Here is a 6,476-nt window from a genome sequence, read left to right as displayed (position 1 = left end):
ATAATTTTATTCGTGTTTTGGTTTAGCTCATACTTTATTTATCTGGACTTCTGTTAATTAGACTTTTCTATGTTGTTTTTCAGTTGAAATCCAACATGTTATTAATCTAAAACTTGTATGCTAACAAATAAAATGTGTACATATTTTACATGCTGCTGGCTTCTCTTATTGCACCTTTTATGCGGCCATTGACTGCCTGCTGATCCTCACTTGTGACTCTGAACGGGCCGCTAGTGTTAACACAGCTGAAGCCCAGCCGCTGACCAGAGACACAGTAGGGGGGAACCATTAACTGTGTGTCTATGGGGGAAACTGTTCGCCCACTTTTATCTATGTGGACGTTGTGTTTGGCTAACAGCTAACGGCGCTACACACACGGTTGCTCTTTTACCTTTTTATTGGACATCAACCTCGCATTAACACAAGTATTGACGAAAATTGACTTAAAGCCTAAATAAAGGCTTTAAATGAAGCTGGTTGTGTTCATTCAATCACACAACCCAGCAGCGGTTGTTGCAGACACACCTGGAGAAGATCTGCTCTCAGCTGACTGCACCTTTCTACTTTCAGATTTTAAGGGCGATATTTTGTGTCGTCTCTTAAGCCTGTTTTCCACTCAACAAACCCCCTTTCTCCAGTTTGTTTGATAAAACTACAAGTAATTATTGAGCCTTTTTCTTTTAAATTGAACTTTATATATTTACTTTATATATATTTATAGTTTGGCTAATGAAAACTATATTCATTGCAGGCTGCATTAGTCTCTTCTGGTTGATTCTAGTGTGTTTTACAAACATTTCGGATGAACTTATTTTAACAGGCAACAGGGCCGAATAAGTCTGCCCTGTGTGGCCATTTGGTAGTCGAGCACTGCTCTTGGATGGATATCAATGAAAGGTGCTTATACTTTTTTAATCAATGTCAATGAGCATATCATTAATAATTCCTAAAATCAGAAATTAATTACTATATTAACAAATACATTTCTGAAAAAGTTGAGTGAAGCATCAGCCTTGTATTCTGCAGAACACTGCTGTTGTTGTTCTGCACTCTGGTTATTAATGTTTCCAAGAGTACTGTCATTCATGTTGATGATTTAATAAGCCTGTATTGTTGTTGTGTACATTGACAGGAGGATCAATTCCATGAGGTGAGATTCTATTTAGAATGTTCCGTGTTGAATGTTCCGTGTTGAATGTTCCGTGTTCTGGTGCCATGACATCAACATTCATCACAAACTCTGTGTCTTTAGCCATAACCAAACAAGCTTTGGATAGAGATGCACCATTATGGGAGAGAACAACTTCTTTCCACTGAGACAAATGGATAGAGACACAGCTGCTCATCTTCAACACATGGAGGAGATCCAGATGATCCAGATCTTCACGCCTCCAATTTGGAGAAGCAGACAGGAGTATCGGCAGGTAAGAAAAGTGTACTGCTGCAGACGGGGGAAATCAAAATGTATTTTATGTTAGACACCTAAAATATAATTAATATGCGAGTGTACACTATATTTAGGACATATTTCGGATATAGTAGCTTCTGTGGTCTGCAAGCTAAAATGTCAAGAGTGTAGCATAGCATCTTGTATGACAAGACATTTGTGATCTTGGAAGGTACCTGTTAAGATTTTTTTGTCGATGTTCACAATGAAGCCGACTGCAGTCAGTATACAGACTATCAGAGCAGGTTGGTGTAGAAAAACTAAGAGAAATCCTATTATACTGCGATTTGCGGGCAATGCTGAAATACATACAGTACATACACCTGAATCAAGGAATTACATTTATTCTCTAGGAGCAGCTGCTTAATTAACCTTGTTGAGATCACCAATTCTCTAATAATGATTTGAATGCATTTGATAGCTTATTCATTAATGGGGATAAATGAAGCGGTTGACCTGCTGTGGTTTTCAGAGACAGCAGGTAGGCTCTTGTGTCCCTCAGGACATGGCTGATGATGGGCCATTTCTAATGGCGGCCTATGGTGGATACTTCTTAGATTAGGACTGTACATCACTGAGTCATTTGTGGTGGGTCTGTCTTCAAAAAGGCCTTTGTGTCCAAAACATCATTACTTCAATAATTCAACTGCAGAGCTAATAATTTGTGTGCAGGAATTGACACTTTTTCTTTAGGTTAACATTGGAATTCTAACCTTAATGCATTTCTTTGTTGCTTTTCTCTCACTAACTTTGGATCGTTGCTCAATGGGACGAATGTCAACCAGCCATCATCTAACCTGGACGTTATGCAGATCCTCCAGAAACTGCCAGCGGACCGGTGAAGTCTCACATCCTAAAAGCAGGTTCCGTATCAGCATCCGCATGTAGCCCAAAGGTCACACACACACTTAGGCGTGCCCACCATCTAGTGTTCGGAGGAGGAAGTGAATTCTGTGATGAGTTGATTGTGCAGAGAGACTCCTACAACCAATACAGTGTTTAGAATCGCGTCATCTACCAGCTGTGCAACAAATATACTGATTTAGTTAGTTAGAGATAGAAGACAAGGGATTTTATCATTACTCTGATATGAGACGTCATGACATTCTGTGCTAGCGCCACAGTATGTTATTGTTAAAGACTACTCAGCACAAAAGCTTTGGAAGATTGATGGAATGCATGGGGGGAAGGATCTTTTTTTGTCATAATATATTTGACTATCTATCCATCTATCTCCTTTTCATTCTCTCTCTTTTCTATCAGTCTTACTTTCTGTCTGTCCCTGATTTTTTGTCTGACTTTCTGTCCTTCCGTCTGTCTCTCTGACTTTCTACCTGACTCTTCATTCATACCATAAAGGAGAGATTGCTAGTTGATAAAGGGTTGCATATGACTCCCTATTAAGTCCCTGGATGAACTTCTATGAGCCTCTGGTGGTGGTAGGATTGGATAAAGAGGACTTTTGTAACTGTTTGATAAAAGGCCCAATGATTACAATCTCTCTTTACTTACTCCCTGACCACCAGCATTAACACATCATTCTGCCTGACTCTGTCTGTCTCTTTGACTGACTTTCTGTCCATCTCTCTGACTTTCTCTCTGTCCGTCTGACTTTCTGTCTTAATGACTTACTGTCTGACTGACGCTGTCTGTCTATGAGTCTTACTGACTTTCTGTCTCACTCTGTCTGACTGACTCTTTGTCTGACACGATACCTTTAACGCACATTACTGACTTTGCTTCTTCCCCGGAGTCTCTGTGCTTTCTCGCCTCGCAGGTTTCCGTGGATCGGTTTTTCCTGTTCCGATGTGAGGTTTCCGGGACAGAGGATGTCGCATGTGTACTGATTGTAAAGACCTCTGAGGCAAATTTGTAATTTTGGGCTATACAAAAATAAATTGAATTGAATAAGGGAAAATCTGTCAACTGTGTAAAAATATTGAACAAGAGTAAACTAAATGGGAGAGCTGAAACCAGTTTTCGGAGTCCATCCATCCATTCTTTCTTTCAATCAGTCTGTCTACTGTAATGTCATGAGAAGTCACCAGGGCAGGCTAGGGTGGTGCAAGGTAATTAATAAAAACAGACAAAAATCAAAGGTTCCTAGAAAAAGGTGAAGTTTTATTCTTCTGTTGCAACTCAGGTAACTCTCTTTATCTAAATCAAAAGTCCAAAACAAACAAAAGCGTTCAAGTGGGGATAATGGTTCGTTAAACTGAACAGTATTAGAAAAAAACTCAACTTAGAATGTCCTCGGTTTCACAGGCTAGCGGGTCTTCTTTCTTTCAATCCTTCTCAGTCTGGTTCTGTACTGGACTTTATGCAGTTCTCCAGACCAAGTTTGCTCTCGGAGCTCCTTCCAGCTGTGCGCTCTCTCCCCCCTCCTTCTCTCCTCTGCTGCTCTTTAGTCCTGCCTCAATTAGGTGGCTTAAACACCCACACCTGGGTGAGTGGTGAAGCATTCTGGGAGCTGTAGTATGTAGATCAGCAGCCATTTTTATGGTGTGGCTGCTGATCTACAAAGGGAATGTAGCACCCCTCCAATACCTAGCCCCTTGTGATGCCACACTATCTTATCCATATATCTATCCATCCATCCTTTCAATCTGTCTCTCTTTCTTTCTGTGATGAGTTGCTTTGCCTCAAACTGCTCCTCTCCTATAGAGATCACAGTACACTTGAGGCATATTTACTTCATACATGGCTGAATTACCCACAAGGAATGTGCAACTGCCCCAGGACCCCAAACCCTCCCGGGCCGCAAGGCCCCAGGTGTATGTGTAGCAAAAAGTTGGCTGTTATTTGAATAATTGCTTATCTGTATATATTAGACACATGGAGCCCTTTACCTCCTTTACACAAAATATACACACTGATATGATGCCTCCTGGTGATGCTCTGTGCATATATATCTATATGTCATACATTTCTCCTTTAATAATTTGTCAGAAAAAAAAACATTTATTTCAAAATGATATGGTTTGCACAGCATAATGTCTGTCAAATAATTTAACTGCACAAATGTGTTGACTTTCAACTCTTTAGTGAATATTAGTAAACCACAGAGAAAGCTAGGAAGTGCTCCTATGTTAAGAGTTTATATTGTTTTTTTAAACGACTATTCAAGGGGAAGAATGAACTTTCACACTTCGTGTTACAGAGAATGTGACATGTATTACTAAAGTGTTACGGGCAGCATCTTAATGGTGATTATGTTCCTCATGATCTTTGCACCACTTTCATGAGGTTTTTCTTCTTATGTATTTGTTTGTGTCTTTTACTGCCTATGCGTTTTATTTGACTTATAAACCCTTAAAACCCCAAATTCTGATCAGCTGACAGTGAAGTTTCAGATGAGTTTCTCCCTCCCTCTGTGCTTATTGTGTAAATAGAACCAAAAAAAAGTGCCATTTATATTTCCGTCTAATCCGTGCTTTTCAGATATGCCACGAAGAAAATGTGACAGTTTCATAAATCATCGTTGATATGATTAATTTATCAAATGTATTAATACACCAATGCACTGTATTCCACATGACCATGAGGTGAATCACCCTAGCAAATGCACACATAAAGCATTACCTGATTAAAAAAAAAGGTGACTGTGCTTTTTTCCATTTAGTTTCACATTACAGGTGCGGCAAGGAAAATGTGTTGTCTGGATAGGAACCAAGTGAATGGAGTCGTTGTCACTGTTCTCACGTCCTGTTTGATGTGTAATTGAATAAATATATAAATGAAAAATAAAAGAATGGCCTGGGTTGCAATAGAGAGATTGGAGGCTTGCTCACTGTTGCCTGCTGGTTGCTGTGTAATTCTTAAATACATAAATGAAAGATGAATCATTTTCCTTAACATGTATTTAATTTTGGATTCTCAACAATAAATTAGATTCCCGCAGCCCGCTGATAGCCTTTTGCTGCATGCATGCTTAAGCCTTCATATAAGATTTGTTTTGCACCCAACCCATGTAGTTTCTTTCTATCCAAGACACATGAACAAGTTCTGATAGGAATCACAAGAGATCCTTCCCTCCTGCGTAAAATGCTGCAGTTACCGTTTGTCTGGTCCCGACGGAGGGCTTCACATCTCTGTGGGAAGCAGCAGCAGCGATGGGGTCAGTCCCCTCTCAGGTCCTCCTACTGTGTGGGTCAGCTCAGCTTACCCTCTGCATCACAACAGATTGCCCAAACACAGAAGTGTCTGGCCTCAAACAGCAACAGCTAGTGTTCCTCGACAGAGAAAGCAGCCGTGATTTATACGGTAAAATACCTGCAACTTTCTAGCAGGTTTATTTCATCACTCATTCAAAATGAGTGATGGTTGGTGTAGTGGTTGCTGGGCTGCAGATGGTCCGTCCGCACTGCTTTGTCTTTACCTGTGGGTCACCTGGTTGTTGAGGAGGCCTGGGAACGTCTGTTCTGTTTCAGTGCTTAATGAGCCACCTAGCAGAGACAGAGAGAGTTACCATCTCATCCACAAGACAAGCAAGTGTTTGATGGATGTAATGGACACATGAAGTTAATCAATGTGACACTGTGATTGAACAATTCATGGCTGAAGATCAGTGAGGAGGTGCATCTATACCCGGGACTCCAGCTCAGAGGGGAACTTGGTCTGGAACTGGCACACGGTGTCGTTGGTGTAATCTTTTTGAACGAAGACTTTGGCAGCGACGGCTGCCTGCTGCCTCATGTCCTGCAAGCTGTGGGTCTGTGAGTACAGGAGATGTCAATTATTATTATTATTCTTATTATTATTATTATTCTAGTGTACAAAAACAACTTGGAATAAAATTACATATTAATACGCACTATTATAGTTTCATTTCTTACATCTTCTGCTGTATTTTTGGCTAGTGGAACAATATTCTTTACAATCTTCAAAAAAAGTTCTTGTTGTAAAATATGTTATATTTTTCAACTTTATAATTGACTGATAAGTCAGTTATGGCTGCATATGTGCTGATACTAAAAGAACACCATGCATGTGAGGTAAGGCCTGTTTAAAAGATGCTGAACAAAAAAAA

At 40.1% G+C, this 6,476-nt stretch overlaps 1 long non-coding RNA gene across 2 annotated transcripts; it reads right to left on the bottom strand.

The window, feature by feature from the left end:
• Positions 1-309: 309 nt before the first annotated feature.
• Positions 310-6,470, bottom strand: LOC116378557 (uncharacterized). Of its 2 annotated transcripts, XR_004212310.1 has the most exons (4): positions 6,035-6,470; positions 5,505-5,892; positions 2,245-2,372; positions 310-1,441 (listed from the first exon to the last, which is right to left on the bottom strand). It is a non-coding gene; the product is annotated as an uncharacterized LOC116378557 (long non-coding RNA). The 2 variants fall into 2 exon arrangements; XR_004212309.1 differs by having other exon boundaries at positions 310-2,372.
• Positions 6,471-6,476: the final 6 nt, after the last annotated feature.

The sequence above is a fragment of the Anarrhichthys ocellatus genome, unplaced genomic scaffold (assembly GCF_004355925.1).
Source record: "Anarrhichthys ocellatus isolate YVR2014 unplaced genomic scaffold, GSC_Weel_1.0 scaffold2791, whole genome shotgun sequence".
Classification (NCBI taxonomy): Eukaryota; Metazoa; Chordata; class Actinopteri; order Perciformes; family Anarhichadidae; genus Anarrhichthys; species Anarrhichthys ocellatus.
The sequence above is the reverse complement of the archived record's forward strand: the minus strand, read 5'-3'. Positions and strand labels throughout refer to the sequence as shown.